This window comes from Aquila chrysaetos, chromosome Z (assembly GCF_900496995.4).
Source record: "Aquila chrysaetos chrysaetos chromosome Z, bAquChr1.4, whole genome shotgun sequence".
NCBI classification, from domain to species: domain Eukaryota; kingdom Metazoa; phylum Chordata; class Aves; order Accipitriformes; family Accipitridae; genus Aquila; species Aquila chrysaetos.
The window spans coordinates 47,088,180-47,114,226 of record NC_044030.1 but is presented as its reverse complement, the minus strand read 5'-3'; the positions used below and the strand labels follow the sequence as shown (position 1 = coordinate 47,114,226).

Genomic DNA, 26,047 nt, shown 5'->3' with positions numbered 1-26,047 from the left:
CAGAGGCGGCGGAGCCCCGGGGCGGCGGAGCGGGGCTGTGGCGCCGAGGGGGCGGCGGGCGGCGGCCGCGGGCGGCTGGCGGAGTCCTGGCGGCGGCTGAGCTCCCGGCGCGGCTCCGCCAAGCGCGGCGGACCCTCCGCGCCCGCGCCGCCGGTGAGTGCCCGCGACCGGCACCGCGACCGGGACCGCGACTGCGACCGGGACCGGGACCGGGACCGGGGCTCCTCCGTCCGGGCACCGGGTGGATCCGGGTGCCGGGTGGGGGTGGTGTTAAGAAACCTGTTGCACTCCGGGAGGAAGAATCCCCCTTCCTTTGCGCTGCGTCTGACTTTGCAGCTGCAGCAGGTGCACGTCTCCGGTTTCGCCGTCGGTCTGTGTGCGTGTGCGCCCGTGTGTGTTTCGCGGCGACGCTGCGGGCGGCGGCGGGGAGAGCAGCGGCGCGGCTGCCGGAGCCGGCTGTGGCCGCAGCGAAGTCGCGACGTGAGCCCTGTGCTTGCGTTGTGCAGCTGAGAGGGAGGTGGGAGGTATGGAAAGCCCAAGATTCGAAGGCAGGTGGACTGAAAAGACGCGCATGGGAACCAGAGGTTTTCTTCTTGGGAAGGTGTCTTGCTTGGCGGTGTGTCTGCCTTCAGCCAGCTAGGTGGGATGTGTCAGTCTTTGAGGTGGATGGACGGACATCTTGGTGAAGATGCGCACCACAGCGTAGGTGGCATGTCAGGAAAACGAGCATCTTGGCAAGGTATACACGGAAACTGAGGGATCAAACTGAGTATTCAAGTAGAAGAAGTGAGTGACATTTATTAGAGTGCTTGACGGCCTTTTTCCTTGGGATCAGAACCCTAGTGCAAGGTGCCGAACAAACATGTACAAACAAAGATTTTGGATGAACTGCTCACTGTCCAAGTACAACCTCAGTCCTCGTGTGCTTAGAAACAATGATGTTGTGTGTTCTTACCGAAAGCTGACTCACTGAGGTCTGGGGTGATACGCCTTCTTCAACAGATCAAATGTATTGTTTCAAAAAGAAGCATAAATTTATAAGCTTTTGAGCCAGGGGGAAGATGCCCACAGGTTGAATGCCAATTGGGGAAATAACATAAGGGTGAAGAGACTTACGGTAGAAAGGGTGCCATGGCAACAAGAAAGCATCAGAGAAAGTAACAATATTCTCTTATGGAGGGGGAAGAGCATTGCATTCATCCGTACCACACTGTAGATTAAGATACTATAATTGAGGGTTTGGGTTTTTTCAGAAATCACTAGCTTCTCTTTGCAGTAGGTGCCTTAAATTTAATTCCCAGGTAAGGGTTCTATCACCAGAACTCATCAGAAGAATGCATGATGCAGTTGAGCATTGGGGTTTTTTTGTAGGGCTTGTTGAGTTTCTGTTGTTCTAAACAAAGTGGTTCTTGTGCCTTACAGCAGAAATGAATTCTTACTCTAGGCAGAAGCCAGAATGAGATTCAGGTTGCAAGTGTTTGGCCAGAATTGAAAGTCTGTATTAGTCTTTGATTTTTTCTTTACATTTCCAGAATCTTTCTGAATGGATGAGCAACTTCTTCCTGTTTTCTTCTCTAAAGCAGTACTAAAGTGGTGCATTTATACTTGTGGATTTGCATTACGCTTAAACTACTAAATTCCATGAATTGCAGGACAGACGGGAATGGTTGATTCTCAATGTTTTTGTTTGTTTGTTTTAGTTTGTGTTAGTTTTTTTATAAAACACTTTTTTGTAACTGGGTAGCTATTAGGTTTTGTTCTCTTCATTTACACACTTCTCTTTTTTTGTAAGAGACCATCGGATTTCTGAAATCACATTTCGCTAAGGATAATTCACTTGGGATCATTTTCCAAAGCAACACTAGAACATACTAATCCTTAAGACATTTCACACCACCACCTTTCTTCTCCTTCTCCCTTGCCCCCAAACAATCCCTGAAAAAAAGTGTAAGATTTAAACCCTTTTAGTATTAGCATTATAGTCTCCCCACCAGCCTGGCCTCCCTGATTGTGTTTTTCTTGTAGTAACTTCTATTTGCCTGCCACAGTTTACTTTTTAAAGGTTGTCACTGGTCTGAGGAGGACTTTTGGGGGGTCAGTGCTGAAGTAGGAGGCTGGCGCAAGTGACACTGTGCACAGGTATTTTTTTGCTTTTGGTTCTTCCCTAATCTTGTCTTAATACCAGTAAGAGGTATGAAGGTATGTGGTCTCAGATCATTTCTGTGCCTTTTTAACTAAGAAAGGCTAGTTTTGGTCAGTGTTGTTAATCATCTGGAAACTAGCCAGGATACATGGACTTGCTTTCTTTCGCTCCTTAAGCAGGCTAGCGTAACAGCCTTTTGTAATGTGCCTTACAGGAGAGGCCGCTACTGTGTGCAGGCAGTTTTGGATAGGTGAAAGGTGGTGTGGGTAATCCTTCACCACCTTCTTGAAAACTTAGAATATCACTTCTTTAGAGCAGTCTCTGGGGTTTAACCTCTGTGACAAACTTAACTCTTTAAAACTGAGATTTATTCAAAAGAAAATGCAGAGTAACCTGGGTGGTGTGTGTGTGTGTGTGTTTGTTTTGCATAAAGGGTCTCATCTGAGTTTCTTGCAAAGCCATTTAGGTAGGTGTCCTTGTTGTGCAAGAAAAGGAGAATTCTGCATTTTGAGGAACTAATTTCCTCCCTATTAAGGCTTGCTTTAGATTTTATGTCAAATGCAGAAGTTTTAAATTAGTAATTGCACATTGTGGTTAGTAGTGAGAATAGCTATGTTATTTCTCTGCATCCTTCTCATCAGGTACTGTCTACCAATATCTGAATTTTCCAACCTTCCTTTTCTTCATGATTGTAGAAATTGCTGATCCTAATGCTCCACCGTTATTCAATGAAAAATTAACAAGTAATAATCCTAAAAGGTGACTTTTGTTTTATTTCTTTGTTAATTCCCAAAGAATAATTTGTAGTCTTATTTCTTCACCAAAACAGTTTTTTTATTTTATTTAGCTTGTTTTGATATTAGTCCTTGAGTGATAGGAAGGGAGTTGTTTTGTTGGCAGGAGCTGAGGAAGAGAAGGATCTTTGAGATAGAAAAGGGTTGCAAGAGCTAACATGGGCTAGATCACACATGTGGCTGCCTCTAAACAATCTCTAACTTCAAAGCTGTTATCTTTTTTTATGGTGTACTGACCCCAGTTACATTTTGAGTAAGGGGGTTACATATTGAGGAACTAAAGTACAGCTGTTGCTTTGGAAATGAAGCTTTTTCTGCTGTTTTCCTCTCTCCATCATATGCTTGTGTAACTCTGGTAGCAGAAAGCTGAGTGGAACCCCCCTGCTCAAGTTGATGGAAGTTTTGCCATTCAAAACAAGAAGTCATATTTTGGATCATGTTAAATTTCTGCCCATAAAGAGGAACGTCTTGCTTCTTTCTACCAAGATCTTGAGTGTCATTTGTACTTATGGCCTCTGAATTATGTGAGTTTTTCAACCCGTTTTAACCAGGGGCTGCACAGTATAGTGTTCCAGTTCAGTAAAAAAGGAGCTAAATGGCTATTCTGCTGTACAGTTTCTGATTACAGCAGCTCTTTTTCTTTATTGTTCAAAGATAATAGGTTTTTCTTATTGCTTGTGAGCTGAATTTTCCCACAGGATATTTACAGTAGCTCAGAAAAACAATCACAAGTGAGAAATGTACAAACACATGAAATATAACTTTTCTCTTTTATTTTGCTGTGGCATCAGTGAAATTACAACTGTGAACCAGGTCGTTGGTCCTGTCCTGGAGACTGAAAATCAGATGGACTGAGTACAAATGGACTGAATACAAAAGATTGGCAGGGAGAAATCAGCTACCTTATGGCAGACCTGAGCTATAGTTACACGTGTACGTGGTTGCGGAACAGTATAAGTACAGTAGCTGTCACCCAGTGAGTGAAGAGCTGGATTTCAGAGTGACTTGTGGAGCAGATTAGGGGGCCTTGAACAAAACCTAGCTTGCCCTCTGAGTTCCACATTTGTGAATTTAAGAAATCAGCTGCCATTTTCTCTTTGTCACTTATTGTGGGAAAAGCATCTTTGCCAAGAGGCTGGCCAGCCTGGTGAGGAGACTGAAACTGGGAGTGACATGGGAGAGATTACAGCTGAGAGTTACATGAGAAAATGGTGGGGCAAGGGCAGAAAGCAAAAGTGCAGGGTAGGGGGAACAAGGCAGAGCTCTGGCATGTTAAAACAAGACAAAAGGACACCCACCTGCAGGGTGTGTGCACATCTGTGCACTGCCTGGGAGTTGAGCAGGAGGAACGAGAGCTCAGCATGTGGTCATAGAGCTGCAGCATCGCTGGGATACCAGTGACGTGGCACAGCTCATGTGGCTGGAGTGCTGTGATGGATGGAGACAAGCCCTTCAGCAGAGACAGGCAGACCAGAGGAGGAAGGGGGCTGCCCTTCATGTGAAGGAGCAGCTCAGATGTGTGGGGGCTCAGGTCTGGCTAACAGCTTGTGGGTCAGGGTCAGAGGAGAGGTTGCTAAGCGTGACACTGTGGTAGGATGTGTTACAGACAACTGACCAAGGTAAGGAAGTAGATGAAGCTTTCTCTGAAAAATCTGAAGAAGTCTTTGTGTCACAGACCCTCATCCTCAATGGGAACTTTAATGTGTCAGGACAGTAGCCATCCAGGAGGGTGTCAAGGATAACTTCTTGTTATCGAATGGTTCTCCAGTCCTCGTACAGCACACAGTGCAGACTCTGACCGTAGAAAGGCTGACCCATTTTTCTCATTCAAGCTATTACAGGATTTCCTTCCAAGGAGACAACTCTATTTGTCTTTTCTGCTGGTGTCGTGGTTTAGGCCCAGCAGTCAACTAAGCATCACGTGGCCGCTTGCTCACTCCTCCCTGCCACAGTGGGATGGAGAGAATTGGAAGAAAAAGGTAAAAACTCATGGGTTGAGATTGGGACAATTTAATAGGACAACACAATGAGAGAAGGAATAACAATACTGCTAATAAAAGAATATACAAAGTGAGTGATGCACAATGCAGTTGCTCACCACTCAGAATCTGATGTCCAGCCTGTTCCTATCCCACAATCCCTCCTCCCCATGGGCAGCTCCCCTTGTTTATATGCTAAGCATGACATCATAGGGTATCGAATATCCCCTTGGCTAGTTTGGGTCACATCTCCTAGCTGTGCCCCCTCCCAGATCCTTGTGAAAATTAACTCTATTCCAGCTGAACCCAGGACATAATCTGCCCCTTATTCTATACCATCTATGTCATGCCCAGATCCTACACTTCCCAATTAATCACCACCAGTTTTCCTGTCTTTTATATACATATATATATATACAGACACACACACACACACACACAGAGATATCATTCCTGCAGTCTATGAGCCATCTCTCTAACGTGTCCATTAAGTTCATTTAATCCATGACTTTGGGGCTCCATCTGTCATAACAGTCTTTCAGGGCAGGCGAGATGGTGTGTGGTGTTGGATTGTTGCATGCTGCATCCAGAGCTTGCAGCTGTTGTGTTTGGTGCAGCCCATGCCCATGGTCTGGGTTGAAGTTGTCAGTCTTGAGGAAGTTGCTGGGTGCCAGCTGCTGAAGCCAGTTCAAGTTCCATCACTGCTGCACTTTGCTTGGTTTCATGAAAGTCCATCCTTCATTGATTTGGGTGATTCTTACTGTAATACCATTGATATGGCATATCGCAACTGTAGTAGTGATGCCATACAGTGGCAGGGTTATTTAGTAATTAACATCATACAATATAATTCACTGGCTATTGTCACCCAAAATCAAATCCCCTTGAGGTACACAACAGACTTCGCCATCCTTCTGCATCACAAGCCAAGTACACCCAGGTCCTTGAGCAAAAGCAGTCCTGCGGATGGGTTTGTCTTTGCCTGAGGCAGGACTAACCCAGACTGTCTTTCTTCCCTAACATATTCTTCATGTGCACTACGGGGACTTCATCCCCTTCTACAGTATGTGGAAGCTTTAATTGGGCAGGGCCAGCTTGATTGACAGATCCTCTAGTGTTGACTAACTGCCTGGCTTTTGCTAAATGTGTATCCCAATGTTTGAAGGTCCCACCCCGCATTGCTCTCAGTGTAGTCTTTAACAGTCCATTGTATCGTTCAATTTTCCCAGAGCCTGGTGCATGATAGGGGATGTGATATACCCAATCAATGCCATGCTCTTTAGCTCAGGTGTCTGAGGTTGTTTCAGAAATGAGTCCCTTTGTCTGACACAATTCTTTCTGGGGTACTATGTCGCTGTAAGACTTGTTTTTCAAGGCCCAGGACAGTGTTCCGGGTGGTGGCGTGGGGCATGGGATATGTGTCCAGCCATCTGGTGGTTGCTTCCACCATTGTAAGCACATGGTGCTTGCCTTGGCAGGTTTGTGGGAGTGTGATACAGTCAATCTGCTAGGCCTCCCCATATTTATATTTCAGCCATCATGCTCCATACCACAGGGTCTTTAACTGCTTGGCTTGCTTAATTCCAGCACATGTTTCACATTCATGGATAACCTGTGTGACAGAATCCACGGTCAAGTCCAACCCTTGATCATGAGCCCATCTATATGTTGCATCTCTTCCTTGATGGCCTGAGGTGTCATGGGCCCACCGAACTATAAATAATTCACCCTTACGTTTCCAGTCCAGATCCACCTGAGCCACTTCAATCTTGGCAGCCTGATCCACCTGCTGGTTGTTTTGATGTTCTTCAGTGGCCTGACTCTTGGGTACGTGAGCTTCTACATGATGTACTTTTACCACTAGCTTCTCTATCCGAACAGCAATATCTTGCCACAGTGCGGCAGCCCAGATGGGTTTGCCTCTGCGCTGCCAGTTGCTCTGCTTCCATTGCTGTAACCACCCCCACAGGGCATTTGCCACCATCCATGAGTCAGTATAGAGACAGAGCACTGGCCACTTTTCTCTTTCAGTGATGTCTAATGCTAACTGGATGGCTTTCACCTCTGCAAACTGACTCACTTCACCTTTTCCTTCAGCAGTTTCTGCGACTTGTTGTGTAGGACTCCATACAGCAGCCTTCCACCTCCAGTGCTTTCCCACAATGTGACAGGACCCATCAGTGAGCAGGGCATATTGCCTCTCATTTTCTGGCAGTTTATTATACAGTGGGGCCTCTTCAGCATACGTCACCTCCTCCTCTGGCGATATTCCAAAATTTTTGCCTTCTGGCCAGTCCGTGATCAATTCCAAAATTCCTGGTCAAATGAGGTTTCCTATGTGAGCTCATTGTGTGATCAGTGCGACCCACTTACTTCATGTGGCATCAGTTGCGTGATGTGTAGAGGAGACCTTCCCTTTGAACATCCAGCCCAGCACTGGCAGTCTGGGTGCTAAGAGGAGCTGTGCTTCAGTACTGACCACATCTGAGGCAGCTCGAACTCCTTCATATGCTGCCAATATCTCTTTTTCAGTTGGGGTATAGTGAGCCTCGGATCCTCTGTATCCCTGACTCCAAAACCCCAGGGCTTGGCCTCAGGTCTCCCGCAGTGCTTTCTGCCAGAGGCTCCCGGTAGGGCCATTCTCCCCGGCTGCGGTGTAGAGCACATTTTTAACATTTTGTCCTGCCCGGACTGACCCAAGGGCTACTGCATGAACAACCTCCCATTTAATTTGTTCCAAGGCTTGTCGTTGCTCAGGGCCTACCATTTAAAATTGTTCTTCTTCTGAGTCACTTGATAGAAAGGGCTTACAATTGGACTGTAATTTGGAATATGCATTCTCTAAAAACCCACAATGCCTAAGAAAGCCTGTGTTTCACTTTTGCTAGTCGGTGGAGACATAGCTGCTGTTTTGTTGATCACAACCTTTGGGATCTGATGATGCCTGTCTTACCATTTTATTCCTAAAAACTGGATCTCCTGTGCAGGTCCCTTGACCTTACTTTCTTTTATGGCAAAACCAGCTTTCAGATGGGTTTGGATTGTTTTCTTCCCTTTCTCAAAAACAACTTCTGCTGTGTTGCCCCATATGATGAGGTCGTCAAGGTATTGCAGGTGCTCTGGAGCTTCACCCTGTTCCAGTGCAGCCTGGATCAGTCCATGGCAAATGGTGGGGCTGTGTTTCCACCCCTGGGGCAGTCGATTCCAGGTGTACTGGACACCCCTCCAAGTGAAAGCAAACCGTGGCCGGCACTCTGCTGCCAAAGGGATTGAGAAAAATGCATTAACAATATCAGTTGTGGTGTACCACTTGGCTGCCTTTGACTCCCGTTCATATCGAAGTTCTAGCACGTCCGGCACAGCAGCACTGAGCAGCGGCATGACTTCATTCAGGCCACGATAATCTACTGTTAGTCTCCACTCTCCATTAGATTTTTGCACTGGCCATATGGGACTATTAAAGGGTGAGCGAGTTTTGCTCATCATCCCTTGGCTCTCCAGTCGATGAATCAACTTATGGGTGGGAATCAGGGAGTCTCGATTGGTGCAATATTGCTGCAGGTGCACTGTTGTGGTGGTAGCAATTGGCATCTGTTGTTCTTCAACGCTCAGCAACCCCACAACAGAAGGGTCCTCAGAGAGACTGGGCAAGGTGGATAGCTGTTCAATTTCCTCCATCTCGAAGGCCCACCGGTACCCTTTTGGGTCCTTGAAATACCCTCTCCTGAGATAGTCTGTGCCAAGTATGCATGGGGCCTCTAGGCCAGTCACAGTCGGGTGTTTCTGCCACTCATTCCCAGTTAAGACTTCAGCTTCCAGTACAGTTAGCTGTTCGGATCTCCCTGTCACTCCAGAAATAGAGATGGGTTCTGCCCCTTTACAACTCAATGGCATTAGGGTACCTTGTGCACCAGTTGGCACTAGAGCCTTATACTCCTCCTGTGGGTCTGATGTGCCAGGCCATCAGATCCACACAGTCCAGTAAACCTGGTTGTCCCTCTCCTCCACCTGGCTGGAGGCAGGGCACCTCTAATCCTGGCCATAGTATTCATTACTCACTTTTTGTAAGCAGGAATCAGAAGTCCCTTCTAGAGGATCAGAAGTGAGATCAGCCCTTCTACGCTGTCTGGGGAACGGCCTGCTGGAAACTGGAGCAGCATTTTTCCTGGAGGAATCCCCTTTTGTGATTGTTTTTCCTTCCAACTCACATACCCATGTCTCTAGGGTCGAGGTGCGTTTTCCATCTCACTCCCTCATGTCCTCCCTGTGGTCACAGAGGTAAAACCACAGGGTACCCTGTTGTGTGTACCTTCTATCTTCTCTCTTGAGGAGAGGAATGCTTACTGCTAATAGCTGAGATACAGGCCCACACAGGTGGGGGGCACAACTTATCCTTCGATCAGGAACTCTCGGGATGGTTCCTTGGCTAGCATGTCTGGCAGTTTTTCCACAGCCAAGACACAGGCCTGTAGGGAGGAAGAGAGACTTCCTTCATATTGCCAGAGTTGGACAGCCACTTCACGCACTGTCTGTCCCTTGCCGCCTTTCCGGGACATTACTGCCAATGAGTTGGCATATGACAGTGATGCATTTTGTAGAAACTTCCTCCACATGGGTTGTGTGCATTGGACTTCATCAGGATCTGTGGGTAACTGCTCGTTATCTGGATCATTATAAATTAGCATGGCTAATTCCCTCAGGTACTGGATACCTCTCTCTGTGGTGGTCCACTTGCCTGGATGACATGTAACACCTTCCTTGAAGGGGTACCTTTCCTTCATGCCTGACAGAAGTTGCCTCCAGAGGCTGAGGGCTTGTGTCCTTTTTCCAATCGCCTTGTCAATGCCCCCTTCCCTAGACAGGAATCCCAGCTGCTTGGCTTCCCTACCCTCTAATTCCAAGCTACTGGCCCTGTTATCCCAGCGTCGGAGCAGCCAGGTAACAATGTGCTCGCCTGGGTGGCAGCTGGAATCCTTTCACATATCCCACAGCTCACCCAGGGATAGGGATCGGTTGATTATCTCTGGTTCTGCCTCTTCCTCCTGTTCTCGTGATCACCCTGGTTCATCTTCATTCCTCTCTAAGCGAACTGATTTCTCCATGTGTTTCTTCTTCTGTATAGGGGTGACTGATACCAGGACAGGTTGATTCTCTGGTTCAGCTGCAGTGCCTGTCATGGGGATTAGAGTAGCTGCTGTGCTTGTCGGTCTGTTTTCCCTCTCTTCCCCCTGAGGGTGCTGCATAATATCGAGCAGTGTTTGGTAGATACTGGCCAGGGCCCAGCACAGTGCAGTAAGTTGTGCCTCTTTGGAATAGCCACAGCATTTTCCTTTCAAATATTCCATCACTTTATCAGGGTCCTGTTGTTGTTCAGGAGTGAAGCTCCAAACTGTTGGAGGTGAAAAGTTCTCTAGATACCTGCCCATATTCGCCCACATGCCATGCCACCCATGACTATCCAGCCTTGGGGCAGATCTCTGGGTGGTATTCTTAAAAAAAAAATTTGTAACCCTAAACAAGACCTGAAACACATTCAGGAGACAGAGCAATAATAGCATGCTGGCTTGAACATCCCAAGGATATTAAAAATTCACAAAAGCTGTCCTAATTAGCTTGAAGAAGAAAAGGAAGCTGAAAGAGCAGGAGAAGGTATCCCCTGTTGTCTTCCCCATAGACTGGGTGCAATTACTAATAAATTCTGAGAGCAGCCGCCCGAGGTACAGGCATGACAACAGTGCTGCATACAAATACCACCTTAACCTTATGACCAGTGATGTAATCATACCATAAGTTGATATTACCCAGTACAGCAAAATGATAGTCCTGATCCCTCTCCCAGAGCTGATAAATATTGCTGCAGGGAATACATAGTGCATATATAAGGATTTACATAATGCCACCCTGTGAACAAATAAGCCAACATTGTGACCAGCGACTATTTAACTAGTATAAGAAATGCTTATAACAAATTTGTTTTAACAGACTCTGGTCAGATCTGTCTTTATCTCAACCCTTCAGGCCCCACGTTGGGTGCCAAAAAGGACTGTCGTGGTTTAACCCCAGCTGGCAACTAAGCAACATGTGGCCGCTCTCTCACTCCTCCCACGGTGGAATGAGGGAGATAATTGGAAGGGTCAAAATGAGAAAACTCATGAGTTGAGATAAGGATAGTTTAATAGGACAACACAAGGAGAGAAGGAATAATAATAACAGTAATACTAATAAAAGGATATAAGAAGCGAGTGATGTACAATGCAATTGCTCACCACCTGGAACCCGATGCCCAACCTGTTCCCATGCCATGATCCCTCCTCCCCCTTGGCCAGCTTCCTCAGTTTATATACTGAGCATGACATGGTATGGAGTATCCCCTTGGCTAGTTAGGGTTAGCTATGCTGGCTGTGCTTGCTCCCAGCTTCTTCTGAAAATTAACTCTATTCCAGCTGAACCCAGGACAGCTGGCAAGCAGAAACAATGTTCTCATGAGAACTTCTTCCTGCACTTTTAGATGAAGGCAAGGCAGTGCAGGTGGTGTGATTGCTGGTGACAAGTGGGAGCTGCCCACAGGGTCCTGTCTTAAAATTAGTTGCCCGAGTTTGTCCTGTGGCCAAGGAATTTGTGCAGCACAGCACAGCCTGAAGGCCAAGTCATATGTGCATTGCAGCAGAACACAGGCCAGGGTGTACTCAGGGATCATGTAGGAGCACTCAACTCACACATGTCCCTGGGACCTGTCAGGGGGCACCCCAAGGTGCTGAGGAAGGCAGCTGATGTCCTTGTGCAGCAGCTCTCCATCAGCTCATGGAGATCGGGAGGTCCCCAACAACTGGAGAAAGGCAAATGTCACACCTGCCTTCAAAAAAGGGAAAAGCCACGCTGAGGAACCACAGGCCAGCTGGCCTCCAGTCAGTCCCGGGTAGAAGCAAGGAGTGAGACCTCCTGAAGCCCACGTCTGGGCACAGCAGGGAGAAGACAGCAACGAGAAGCAGTCAGCAAGGATTTACCAAGGGTAAATTGTGCCTGATGCACCTGACTGCCTTCTGCAACAAAATCATGGGGACAAGAGGAGAGCAGCGGATGCCACTTACCTCCGCTCTAGCCAGGCTTTCGGCACTGTCTCCCCCAATATTCTTGTACCTGGGCTGTGACATTATGGTCTGGGAGGGAGGACACATTGATGGGTGAGGACCCAGTTGGGTGATGGGCTCACAGAGTGGTGTTTTGGGTCGGGTGCTGCCTAGAGGCCGGTGTCAAGCAGGGTCCCTCAGGGTCTGTTCTGCATCTCCACCAGTGACCCAGAGGAGGGGATGGAGGACAAGTGCAGCCCTGGGGAGGGGCAGCTCTGGGGCATGGCCCTGGGCGCTGGTGGGCAGTGAGCTGAGCTGGGGCCACCCGTGTGCCCGGGCAGCAATGAGGGCCAGCAGTGCCTGTGGTGGTGTGAGCAGGACATGGCCTGAGAGCCAGGGAAGGGCAGGGACTGTGCCCTCTGCTTGGTCCTTGTCACACCCTGTCTAGGTACCGCCTCCAGTTTGGGTCCCCAACACACAAACGACACTGACAAGCTGGTGGGAGGTGAGGGGAGGCCACCGAGACGGTGGGGCTGGAGCCCTTGCCCTGTGAGGAGAGGCTGCAGGACCAGCGCTGGTTCAGCTGGAAGAAGCAATGGCTTTGGGGGCACCCAACAGCATCCCTGGCACTGATGGGAGGGCATGGAGGAGATGGAGCCGGGGTCTTCACAGTGGTGTGTGGTGGGAGAGTGAGAGGCAGCAGCACAGGTGAAACACGGGAAGCTCAGGCTGGAGATAAGAAGCCTTCTCCCCAGGAGGACAGCCCAGCGGTGGAGCCGGGACCTGGGGAGGTGCACTGTCTCCATCCTCGGGGGTTTCATGCCCTGACTGGATGAAGGCCTGAGCAGCCTGGTCTGACCCCCCAGCTCAGCCGGCTCCTGACAGGGGCTGGGACTGGAGACCTCCCTAGATCCTTGCCAGCCTGAGTTACCCTGGGATTGTGTAAATCAACATTAAAAAGTTCTTTGAGAATTGATTTACAAGATGCACAATAGCACATCTAGTAACTCTTGTCTATAATCTTAATAACATCTTGAAAACTTTGAAGTCTACCAACAGTGGTTATCAGAAGCAAAAACACACTTCTTAAGAAAAACAAAAATAGTAGTTCTAGCCCGGGGCAGGGACTGGTAAAATAATCTGATAATATTGTGAAATGGAAAGTAACACTTTGCCTGGCCATTCTCCCTCCTGCAGGGAGGGTGCACCCCTCTCCCCTGCAGACCCCCTGCCCAGCCCCAGCTCCTTGCTGCCTCCTCTGGCTAGAGCAGTTAGCTCACAGGAGCTAGCTAAAGGCAGGTATCTGTTACATTTGAATGTAATACTTTTCTGATGATTTCATTGTCCAGAAAGTGTAGCAATAAAAGATCCAGTAAAAATGGAAACCAGAAATCTCTGTCAGCAGGGTGACTGGCAGCTGAGGCGAGGGCTTGGGTGGATGAAGCCTATGAGAGGTACTTGCTGTGTTGGCTTTGTGTGGCAGGGTTTTGGTAGCGGGGGGGTGTTACAGGGGTGGCTTCTGTAAGAAGTTGCTAGAAGCTTCCCCTGTGTTCGAGAGAGCCAATACCAGCCGGCTCTAAGACGGACCTGCCACCGGCCAAGGCCGAGCCAATCAGCGATAGTGGTAACGCCTCTGTGATAACATTTTTAAGAAGTAAAAAAAGTTGAGACAGACAAAAAAACGGCGGCCGGAGAGAGGAGTGAGAACATGTAAGAGAAACAACCCTGCAGACACCAAGGTCAGTGAAGAAGGAGGAGGAGGAGGTGCTCCAGGCGCCGGAGCAGAGATTCCCCTGCAGCCCGTGGGGAAGACCATGGTGAGGCAGGCTGTCCCCCCCCAGCCCATGGAGGTCCACGGTGGAGCAGATATCCACCTGCAGCCCGTGGAGGACCCCACGCCGGAGCAGGTGGGTTCCCGAAGGAGGCTGTGACCCTGTGGGAGGCCCGCGCTGGAGCAGGCTCCTGGCAGGACCTGCGGATCTGTGGAGAGAGGAGCCCACGGAGCAGGTTTTCTGGCAGGACTTGTGACCCCGTGGGGGACCCACACTGGAGCAGTGTGCTCCTGAAGGACCGCACACTGTGGAAAGGACCCATGCTGGAGCAGTTCATGAAGAACTGCAGCCCGTGGGAAGGACCCATGTTGGAGAAGTTCGTGGAGGACTGTCTCCCGTGGGTGGGACCCCACGTTGGAGCAGGGAAGAGTGTGATGAGTCCTGCCCCTGAGGAGGATGAAGCGGCAGAAAATAACGTGTGACGAACTGACCGTAAACCCCATTCCCCGTCCCCGTGTGCCGCTGGGGGGGTTGGTAGAGAATCTGGGAGTGAAGTTGTGCCCGGGAAGAAGGGAGGGGTGGAGGGAAGGTGTTCTGAGATTTGGTTTTATTTCTTATTACCCTGCTCTGGTTGATTTGTAATAAAGTGAGTTAATTTTCCCCAAGTTGAGTCTGTTTTGCCCGTGACGGTAATTGGTGAGTGATCTCTCTCCTGTCCTTATCTCGACCCACAAGCTCTTTGTTATATTTTCTCTCCCCTGTCCAGCTGAGGAGGGGGAGTGATAGAATGGCTTTGGTGGGCACTTGGCAACCAGCCAGGGTCAACCCTTCACACTTGCGCAAGTTGCAGGTCAGATGTTGTGCTGCTGTAGGACTCACATTATCAGACGAGTTGTAATGAATTTTACTTCCGATCTGTTTTTACCATCTTTGAAGAAAATATTTGTTTTTGTCATGAATTTTTTAAAGTTCTTAGTAGTTGAAGAGTGCATAACTAATTCTCTGCACAAATACTTTGTCATGTATGACAAATCAGACATTTTGTCTAGCTTTTATTTAACTGCTCTTTTTTCTTCATTTTGGCATCTATAAAATGGGTTTTTAAACTATTATAAAGTGGAGTGTTTTGGTTTTTTTAGTTTGTTTCTGTGGATGAACAACACTTTTTCTGACTGCTTATTTGGATAGATTAATAACAAAGCCAAGAACGATGCATATTTATACTTCAGATTAAATGCAGTTTCCTGCACCAAAATGTGAGGTTGCTTTGGTAAGAATCTGTCCTGAATGTATTGCCTCATGTCTCCCTGTGGTCGGCTTCCAGTGAGGAAACCTGTCAAGAAACTTCTTATAATAGACCAGTCCTATATACTTCTCTGGACAGCCATCTTGAGTTTGCTCTTTTACCAGTGCAAAAAAAAAAAAAAAAATTATATTCTGTGCATTACTTCTTTGGTGCATGTGTGGATTAGTCTGTTAAGTAGTGTGACAGCTGGATTTTTAAAAGTTAATAATTCAATATTATTTTAGGGATCATGTTTTTATCATAATTGTCCCGAGAAAAATGTTTTTGCCTGCCTGTAACCATTCTTACGAAGGAGTTCTCTGTTGTGTGGCCTGAGTTCTGTATGATACTTGAGAAACATCCATAATCCTCCATTATTAGTATGAAGTGACATTGAAATTGCTAAATTTTGTGCTGAAGGGAAAGTTTCAGACTTTGGATTTAAATAATTCTGGAAGATGCTTATATTAGGCAATCCTCAGAAGTCCCCTCCATGTAAATTATTCTATGAGTGTAGCTTTTGAGAGTAGTACTCTGTACCTGGTAGAGCAGAGTTTGGTGTAACTGACTGCAGTCATATGTGATGCAAGTCACTGCAGAGCTAGGATGTGATTTTTAGCACAGAAGATGAGAAAAACAGGAAAAAAACCCTAAACCCAAACAAAGAGGGAAACGAATTCTCATTAAAATGATAAAATAGAACAATAGTTCCATTTCCACAATTCTCATCTGCTTGTCCCCCCTGAAAAGGCATGAGGGGTTATTATATTGAAGACATTGTGTCTAAGAAAATACCAAGGACTGAAGTTACCTTGCTGTTTTTCTTTCTTTCTTGTGGAGATAATAATAATTATTTATTAATGTACAGCCTATTCTGTATCTGAAATCAAAGTACATGTATTTCAAAAGGAGGTGCAAGTTTAATTAGAATGATAGTGTCAAACAATGGGCAGAATTTAAAAATTGTTATTAATTGGGGATTTCTGACTTTATCTCATTTGCTTCTTTGGGGCCTGATAATTTTTAAGTGGTGGCTGGCCTTCCTTTTTAATAAAAGATTGATTTCAAACTGAATATCCAGAATCAACAGAAATCTTTTAAAATCTTGAGCAGTTCTAATTGTATGCTGTGGATAAAGTGGTAGTCTGTGAGTGGGTGATGTAGAGATACTGTTGTCCGTGACCATCCTGCAAAAAGCCAAAACAGGCCCCTGAAGCCTTGCTTTCCTATAGGACCTTTTATCTATTGTCCATTCTGCAAACTTGCTCAGGTCTTGCCTGAAAATACTGGATTTCATTAAAAAGACAAAAAGGTTTTAAATAACAAACAATAATTTAGGAGTAAGGAAAAGGAAACCAAGTGATGTGGGGAGATAAGAAATCCCTAGACCTCTGACTAGGAGCACGAAAACTTGTATTTACATTAGGAGGCACTTTTACCTTCCACTGTGTCTTTTGCAGGTGAGATCTTTTGTTTTTTTGATCTGTGTGGTATTTTTTTTTAATATTTTTTTTTTCACCATAGGAAGCAACTACTTCACTTCAGCAATCCTGTCACATTTCAAAATGAAAATATTGAAAAAAGTCTTGTTCTTTTTGAGTACAAGTAGTTTTTTTCTGTTCTTATGTTCTTTTGGCTTTTAGATAACGTATTTGCTTTAATGACATAATGGAAGTGTTGTGTAAAGAATACACCAAGTAGGCGATGTCCTGTTGCAACTTTTTGAAGTTTGCAGTGAATTGCAGAGAAACTGTCTTGTTAGAAAACCCTGTGAATCACAGTGACTGCTGAGGTGTAAGGAGAAAAAAATAAAATATCATTTCTAAGTAAACAAGCAAATTAAAACTCTCTGTACTTATTGCCAGACTTTCAGTGCTTGCTCTCTGGAAATAAAGTGCAATGAGAAAAAGTATCTGATGGTAATGTGCTAATTTATCACAGCTATTTATTCTGTCTTTAGTTCTCATTATTCCCCCTGAATGGTAATAACATGATACTTACTGTCACTATTTTTTCAGCATTTTACTCATATATTTAATTATCTTGTTATGAACACACATCAGATGATAGTTTTTATATTTAGTGGCTGAGCTGAGTTGGTTTATAGACCAGGTCAGGAAAAATTTAGATCTTACAAAGACAGGTGAAGCTTCAGTGATGTCAGAGTATTTATGCTCAATCCTATTATACATTTAAGATCAAGAATAAATGAATGGAGAAATATGTATGTATATATTTATATGTATATATGTTTCTCAACTTACCGGAAAATGATTTCCAAATCTAAAACCAAGAAGGGCAGAGGAAGTTCCTGGGAGCAGATGCCTGTGTTAGGCTTTACAAATGGTACCCTATTTCAAGTCACTCATGACATTAATGTTGAAATATTGTTCTATCCATAGAAGGGGCGTTAGCAGTGTTAACTAAGAGTTGAATTGCACAAGCTCCTTCTTTGTAGTTATCATCATCTGCACATTTTAAAAAATTAAAGACCCAGTTTGCATTGACTGACAGGTCTTACACATCCATGTACATGCTCTGAAAATTCAGCTATGGAAATAAAGTCTGTGAACTTCATGCTCTTTTGGGGGGGGTTGCTTTCAAAACTATGAAAACTAAAGGCTAAAGGTGGACCTTCTTTATGAACAAGCAGAGGTGACTGTAATAATTCTGTGGACCTAATAGCCTAGTATTGCCATTCTCTGACTCCAAGCACAGACGTCCATTAGTATTCCATGCTCCTCCAGGATGTGTCCTTATGCTGACCTACAGAATATTCTGGCACAGGGCTCTTAGGTTCATGTTGGGCTGTTATTCTTTTGAGTGAATAAGGTCATTTGGGAAGGTGAAGACAGGTCCTTGTACCCACTCTGATGCCTTCTTCACTGGACTAGGTGGTGTGCTGAAGATGCTAATAAGATCTTCTCTCTATTTTAAGAGTAGAACTAAGCAGAATCTAGCCTGGAATGTTGAAATTACTTTCTTGTTGGAAAAGCTGAAGCAGGCTGTAATAGGTTTCAGTATTTGCTCTCATTTTTTCTTTTTGTTTTGAAGACAGTTATTATGGAGGACCCAAATCTGCAGTAACTACTTCTTCAACGTAAGCCAACCTTTGTTGTTAAAGGATTCCTGGGCACCAGAAGTTCTTCATGGTTAGGTGTGCTCTAGGGAATTGTATTAGTGGTTCGTCAAGAGAAGGGGATACAAAAAAAAGGAATGAAACACAAAAGGAAATGTGGCCACTGTGCATGACTGGATCACTTAGAATTTCCAAAGGATCTAGTGGGAAGCGTTGGGTCTCAAACATTGTCAAAAAGTTGTCATAGTCAATGAGTAAGTCTGTAGTAATATCAGAAGTTGTGAATGAAGCTTGGAGACAAGCAGAAAGCTATGAGGCCACAAGGCAGGCATGAGAGAAAGGTTTTAATGAGCTCAACAGTGAAGGTAGATGCAGTGAGCTCCACCTCTCAAAGGTGAGCATATTTGTTCTCCCACTCAATTATCAAAATTGTGACAGGGCTGGATTTGATTCAATGTAACTGTTCTGGAGATTATGACCTTTGGATTTTAGATGTGCATCTTGGTTTGAAGAAAATATTTCCCTTTTGTTTAGGTATTGGAGTTATTTTAATATCTAAAAAAGCTAATATTAAAAGACAGTTGTCAATCATTTACACTGACAATGGAAGAACACAGATATTGTGTTGCATGAAAACACAATTTAATCAGAAATCAAGCTTTCAGCCTGTGTGGACCAGGACTACAAAGGCTCGAATTCATTCCTGACACAATGCATTTGAAGTTGGTGGAACATGCCCTCATGCTGAGCATATAAAACCTTTAAATACAAGAATGTAGAAGTCTAGGGATACTAGAAAGCTTTTAAAAGGTCACAGTCTTAAAATTAATTCATACAAGTCATTAAGAAGGCAAGCCCCTTAGTTATGATTGTTCTCTGTCAGTAGATTTGACAACCTTACTAAAACTCCCTGATGGTTATTTCTCTGAGGTACTGAGAGGGCTTCAAAGATGTCCTATTTCGTACTGTTGCATCAATTGAATTATGATGCAAGTAGAGCAGTAATGATTTGTCCCTATGTCAGTGCTGGAGTGTGACTGTATAGATGCCAGTTCATGTTCCAAATAGGGTGGCAGTACTCAGCCTGCATAATGAGTTGGTGAAAATCTAAGCTGAGTAACTAAGTAAATGCAGAATACAATATGTGGATCATAATGTACAACATTCTTAAATGATGGTGCAGTAGAAAGCAGTGGTTTCATTAACTGAGACACAGTGCTGTTGATCACATGATTTTTCTGCAGTAGTTAACAGAGGGTACAAACAGCAAAATACTGAAATTACTCACAGAAGGATATTACTCAAAATTTAATCAATGAATGTCCTTCTGTTACTATTAATAGTTTCTCAAATAAGGGATTAATTTTGAGTCAGTAAAGAAACACACTTATGATTTTGGTTATCAAGTGGTTTTCTCATTGTTATGAACAAGATGCTTCTAGGCTACAGAGATGCTGGTTTGGATTTTGTTTCAGTACAGATGCAAGTTCATCACTGCAGACCAAATAAACAATGGCTGTGAGGTATAAACTAAGCATAAGTCTCTACTTGCGTCTCTGTAATCTAATGACTTCTGCATTGCAGTCTGGTTGCCGTACCTCAATGGGAAAGCCATGGCAAAGTGGCAACTGTACAAAAATGTCTGTTAAAGCAGAAATTTGCCTTAGTTACTTCTTCTGTTTTTTAAAAGGGGAAAAGGGTAACAAGCAGCATCCTCACTGGTACGTACTGTTGGAGGGGTTTCTCATTTGAAGAGAAACTTAGAACCCTTTAAAGATCCCTATGTGCTGTGACTTAATTTGGCTTAAGAAAAAATGCAGTTTACCCAGGTTCTGTAGATTGCTCTTTGCACTCACCAAAATATCCTTATGCTTCTCTTTGCCTATCATAAGCACCTCTTTGTCCCACTTTTCCTGTTTCATCAGGTGTGGGACTGTCTGAACCTCCCCCAGTCCAGTCTCCCTTTTTAGGAGTTAATTGTATCTAAAGATGTCAGATTTTTCTTGGAAGTCAGTGGTTTATCTGTGTGTGTGTCTTCCCTGGACTGTCCTTTTTGCGTGTGTTAACTGTTCTGTTCTTTCCCTCAGAGACTTTCTGCAACACTGAGACTACCATCTCTGTGCATATTTTTCTCTTCCCACTCCAATTTTTATATATATATATATATATATATATGTGTGTGTGTGTGTGTGTGTATGTAAAGTCTTTTTGAACGTTGAGTCATAGGGATGTGTTTATATTGCGCTATTTTTGGAGAATGAGCAGAAGTATTATTATACTGAAAAGCATTGATGGGCTCATCCCACCTTTTCATTGGGTTTTAGATCTACAGACAAGTACAGGATGCTTGAAGTGATGATTCTGCACCACGGTTGATTCCATATCTCCTACCCACTATTTTTCTTTTGGTTCCCACAGCCTTTCCTCCTGTGTTTTGTCTTCTAAGAAACATCAGTGTAGTTAATATTATGATGCCCAGACTGTTACCTGACTCTTTCTGAGTCAGGCGAGTTGGAGCATGGGCTGGAGCTTAAGAGTTGTCTCAGACCCAGCCTGCTACAGTTGAAATGGCTAGTAAAAATATCTGGTACTCCTGTAGATAGTCAGGGGTCTTGTGACCTAAAACAAAGCACTTAATGTTGAAACTAGAGGCAAGGCTTAACAAAGGTGCCTGTCCAAATACGGGTGTCTGTTTGGCTTTTTCTTTAAACTTCTGGGAAAAGTTAAAAGAATATCATGGCAAATTTGTGTAAGGACATTTCCTAGACCATTTTCTGATACCTGGACAGAGACTGAGATAGTCTTTGATAGAATTAGTCTCATAACTCATTTTATTTAATGTTATGATTTTGAGGGTAATCTTTAGTCTCATGCTGCAAATATCAGGTATATGCCATTTGCATAAAGGTTAAAATATTTTTAATTTCCTGGAGGCAGTGACTCTAAAAACAATGAAATCATGCCGTCTTATAAGAGTGTTTTTCTTCACTTAATAATATGGCACTAGAAAACTATAGCTAATTGTGGCTCCTGTGCTAATGACCTTGCTGAGTATGATGTTGTCATCATAGGCAGCTGGGGAGATCACAGTTTATTGGTAGCGGTTGGGGGGTGTGTTCCACTAACAGCTGCATATCTCATTGCAGAATGTGTCCTGATGGAAGGAATGCTTCAAGTCAAATTAAGAAAGTTGAGGTTATTTCACTTTTCCAGTAATCTGACTAGATGAGATGCCAATACCTTTATAATCAGATCTAGTACACTGGGAATAGGGTCTCAGATTCATTGTGTGAAAATCCATAAGCATTTTCTTAATTCAGTTTATTAATGCCAGAGCTTCAGCTGCTGTAATTGCCAGGCCTCTGGATTTTGATGTTCCCCTTAACTAGAAGTCACTGTTTTGCTGTCAGATAGGGAAGGAGGTGATAAGTCTCAAATTTTATGAGGAAAATCAGCTGTTAAAATGTTGATTCTGCTGGAATCAACTGTTGTACTGCTAGCGTGATACATGTGTATTCATGCACACAACACTCTTAACATTGGTGTTAAAGGGCTGGCAATAGATACACAGCTGATTCAGTGCCTAATGAAGTGGATATGGAAAGTGTAGCTAACACTTATCTGGGCACTGTAAATAAGTCCTCCACTTGCCTCCATCTGCCCTCGTTCAGTGGGCTTTGTTGATTTTTCTGGTATTTTCTAGATATCCCACAGCTGTATTTCCAAATGCACTGTTGAGTGTTCAGAAATCCAGGTATGTCTGGTGTACATGTGCAGGTGAGAAATCTAGCACATACACAGTAGATCTGATATGTCTAGAAAACAAGAGTTTGCAAAGCTGGCTTGTGCATGTGTGGTACGTCTGGCTTCTGATGCACTTGGACTGCTCTGGGCTTGCACACATGCGGTATATAATGCATCAACTGTTTTCTTCTGAAAAATTCACAGTCCAGGACAGGACTTTGTCACAAAAGCTGTAGCTGAATTAATGAATTAACTAAGGAACTAATCCACCTAGAGGATTCCCAGATTTCTACATAGAAGAGTTTGTCCTAAACACAGTCCCCCATATTACTGTGGTTTTAAAGCAGACTCTTCTATCATGGTGTGGCATTGGCAAAGCCTTACTACTTTAAGAAATGGAATATGATCTTTATAGATTATCCAGAATTAGTTGTCAGTTTGGGTGGAATTTTTTTCAAAAGGAAGCCGTAGAGGTAAAAGAACAAGGCTTCATTTTGAGATGAGCTTGTTGTGTACAAATACAATTCTTTTTTTAAATTTTATTTTAGATAACTGTATAAGACCTCTGCATTTCATAAAATATGAGTATTGCACAGTTGAAAAAAGTGCTACTATGACTTTCTCTTACATGCAAGCAATGAAGTAAAATGTTTTCACAGGTGCAGTATGGGACCTAGTGAATTTCTAAGTGTACTTGGACAAGATAATAGTATATTTATGTGGAATTCAAAGGAAAAAGGAAGAAAAATCTAAACTTTGTTGAAAAAATTACTGTGTTTTGTTTTTGACATTTTCAGCTCTGATGGATACAATTGCTTTTCACATTTAAATAAAATCTTTGTGCAGTTATCAGCATACTTTTAGACACTGATGTTGTCCATCTTCTTAAATAGAGAGAACCAAGTGCACATACTTCCCAGGATATTGGAGAAATACTCAAAATACCTGAAATACAGATAAATGGTAATGTCACAAAGGTATGTGTTTGAAACTGTTTTAAGACAATATGCTAAGTAACCTCGCATAACAGTGATTTGCAAATAATTAAGGAATATATGGAGGTCAGATTATGTCCTGGTAGTAAGAAATTCTTTCATCACACAAAGTCTTTCAAAACTGAACATCTTCTTTGTTTATATCAGAATTATGCCACTAAGAAACCTCTGTTATGACTGATTATGTTTAAGAATCAACAGTGCTGAAGTCTGGAAAGATATAGTTCTCACTGAAGAAGGAACCTTTTGTTCTTTCCCAAACTGAATTTTAAGAAGTGACTTGGTATATTAAGAAATACATCCTATTGTTTACTCTCAGACTCCTGGAGGGCTGATGGTGATATGGAAGAAATAGGACATTTTAGAAGTCTCTTCCAAAAAACAAAGGTTTTTTAAGCCCTGTTGCAGTGATGTAGGCAACCTGAGCCTGTTCTTTTGATTTCTTAAGACTTGCTCTGAGAGATAAGGGTTATAGTCATAATTTCAGTTAGTTTAAAGATCAAGACAAGCACCATTCACTGTTTTCAAGTTGCTTTTAGAATGTTTTTGTGCAGATAACCATTTGCTTTTTCTTTGTCTGCTTCAGCATGGTACCAGGAATGTGAGAGGTCCGAAGTTCTGGCCTAATCATTTGCCTTGTATCAGTGCAAGAGAAGTCAGAATTGAATTCCTAAATTGTTACCTCCACAGTAGTAAGATGAAACTGGGAAAGGGAATAATCATCGGAGTATATTTTAAAACATAAAAATCCAAAGAGGATTTTTGTGGAGTTCTTAAACAGTCAGTACATTTGAAGTGTATCGATGTTTGTTGTGGTTTAACCCCAGCTGGCAACTAAGCACCACGCAGCTGCTCACTCACTTCCCCCCACCCAGTGGGATGGGGGAGAAAGTAAAAAAAAAAGTAAAAGTTGTAGGTTGAGATAAATACAGTTTAACAGGAGAGAAATAAAGAAAATAATAATAATGATGATGATGATAGTAATAGCAATACAACAATAATAATAAAAGAATTAGAATATACAAAACAAGTGATGCGTGATGCAATTGCTCACTACTTGCTGACCACCCAGTGGTCTGTGCCCACTGAGCAGCAATCTGCCCCTCCCGGCCAGCTCCCCCCAGTTTATATACTGGGCATGATGTCACATGGTATGGAATACCCCTTTGGCCAGTTTGGGTCAGCTGTCCTGGCTGTGTCTCCTCCCAACTTCTTGTGCCCCTCCAGCCTTCTTGCTGGCTGGGCATGAGAAGCTGAAAAATCCTTGACTTAGTATAAACACTACTTAGCAACAACTGAAAACATCAGTGTTATCAATATTATTCTCATACTAAATCCAAAACATAACACTATAGCAGCTACTAGGAAGACAATTAACTCTATTCCAGCTGAAACCAGGACAATGGTACAGAAGTATATAGGACTCCATTAAAAAGAACTGCTTAAATAAAAAGTATCTCTTGATATATACTGTTGTTAGTATTTCATTTGTAGCCTTAGAAGTATTTATTACAGAATCCTCCATCAGCAAATGCCTGGAAGCTGTCAGTGAATGCCAACAACAGAAGGAAAAAAAAATCCAATAAATCTGTTCTGAACATACAGTTAGGTCTGCCCTTTAAAAAAAAGTACTATAGCTTTTGGGAGAGAAAAGAAACATAAAAAATTAATCTTTTTGAAGGGCATGTCTCATCACCATTCTTTTTTCTCTGAACAAAGAGGACTGAAATTTTTGTTTAACATCTTCATGCTTAGGCTTGACATATTGTGGGATGTGTCTGGAGAACATTAGCAATAAAATATTGAAAAGTTTCATTACTGTTGTAGAGAAACACACAGTTTAGACATGTATAAATGTGTACAGCCTACAGTCTACCTATTGCAGCAAGTGGACTTAGAAACAAAAATTTTATAATAAAAAAAGGACTCAATGCATTAAGTCAAATATTTAGACTCTTCAATTCTGAATCAGAGTTCTTTATTTTAGAATGAATCTTACTTAAGTGTGTGCAGTGCAAAAGTGTAAATCTGATTGCTTTTGCATATCACATAGAAATTTCCATTCAAGTGTAATTCCATTTGACAGTATCACATGAGAACTGATTAACAAGCATAGACATACAAGGTTAGGTTACAGCCTTGTCATGGTTTAACCCCAGCCAGCAACTAAGCACCACGCAGCTGCTCACTCCCCCCCCTCCACCCAGCGGGATGGGGGAGAGAATCGGAAAAAAAGTAAAACTCGTGGGTTGAGATAAGAGCAGTTTAATAGAACAGAAAGGAAGAAACTAATAATGATGGTAATAACAATAATAAAATGACAATAATAATAATAAAAGGATTGGAATATGCAAAACAAGTGATGCACAATGCAATTGCTCATCACCCACTGACCAACGCCCTCTTAGTTCCCAAGCAGTGATCTGCCGCGCCCTCCCACCAACTCCCCCCAGTTTATATACTGGGCATGACGTCCCATGGTATCGAATACCCCTTTGGCCAGTTTGGGTCAGCTGCCCTGGCTGTGTCCCCTCCCAACTTCTTGTGCCCCTCCAGCCTTCTTGCTGGCTGGGCACGAGAAGCTGAAATATCCTTGACTTAGTCTAAACACTGCTTAGCAACAGCTGAAAACATCAGTGTGTTAGCAACATATACTCATACTGAACCCAAAACATAACATTATACCGCTACTAGGAAGAAAATTAACTCCATCGCAGCTGAAACCAGGACAAGCCTGTAGTAATAAATCATTTTGTTTCAGCCTTGTTGGAGAAAACATTCTGCCTGCAAGTAAGTCTTGAACAGAGCCCTCAGAAAGAGGACAGAAGCTGAAGATGGTCTGGCTAATCTGCATGGTGGAACAAGTATTAGGCTGGGTTTCAAGGGACCCCATGTGCAGAATATGATTTCAAAGCCTTTTGCCTATCATTTTTTCTGAATGGTTTGCTCTTAAGAGTACTTGACAGGTGCTGGAGTTCCATAGAGCTTCATTATGTTTTCTACTAGGCTGGAGGTTGTTTTCTCAGATAATAATGACTGATTTCTTGAAGTTCTGTGTGTGGCCATGGCAACTTTTGATTTAATGTGAATAGGACGGGCTATTGTTTGTGTGCTGTCATCTCCACAAAGTCTTCCTGCCATGGCACTTGAAGACTTCTGATTCTTCTTTAGTTGCATACTTAGTGTGAT

The 26,047-nt window shown here is 43.7% G+C and overlaps 1 protein-coding gene and 2 long non-coding RNA genes across 3 annotated transcripts in view; 2 read left to right on the top strand and 1 right to left on the bottom strand.

Moving 5' to 3' along the window:
• The window catches only part of TRPM3 (transient receptor potential cation channel subfamily M member 3), a 468,388-nt gene that overhangs the window by 33,351 nt on the left and 408,990 nt on the right, over nucleotides 1-26,047 (top strand). The window lies entirely within an intron of this gene.
• LOC115336597 lies at nucleotides 6,353-25,599 on the bottom strand. The gene is made up of 3 exons (XR_003921837.2): nucleotides 25,589-25,599; nucleotides 23,172-23,178; nucleotides 6,353-6,590 (listed from the first exon to the last, which is right to left on the bottom strand). It is a non-coding gene; the product is annotated as an uncharacterized LOC115336597 (long non-coding RNA).
• LOC121232667 lies at nucleotides 9,731-16,512 on the top strand. The gene is made up of 3 exons (XR_005931554.1): nucleotides 9,731-9,874; nucleotides 13,795-13,800; nucleotides 16,501-16,512. It is a non-coding gene; the product is annotated as an uncharacterized LOC121232667 (long non-coding RNA).